Consider the following 351-nt stretch of genomic DNA (forward strand, 5'->3'; position numbering starts at 1 on the left):
ATCTTGCTCCACTATTTCTTTTTTTAAATTATTACACAATACAAGGTGATCTGCCTGACTCACTCCCAAGTGCTAGGATTAAGAAATGGGCCACCATATTCAGCTATCAACCAATTTTTTTTTTTTAAAACAGTATCTCTCTCTCACTGAATAAGGCACACACAGATTAACCTGAAAGCTCCAGGGATCTGCCTGCCTTGCACCCCACCTAGCGTTAGGGTAATAGCCATATACCGCCTCACTTGAGTTTTTACACCAGCTCTTAATGTTTGCACAGAAGCACTTTCCCAACTAATGCACATCCTCAGTCCCCAACAGCTACCTTTTTATAAAGGAGATCATAAAACAATA

The sequence above is a fragment of the Meriones unguiculatus genome, chromosome 10, assembly GCF_030254825.1.
Source record: "Meriones unguiculatus strain TT.TT164.6M chromosome 10, Bangor_MerUng_6.1, whole genome shotgun sequence".
NCBI lineage: Eukaryota > Metazoa > Chordata > Mammalia > Rodentia > Muridae > Meriones > Meriones unguiculatus.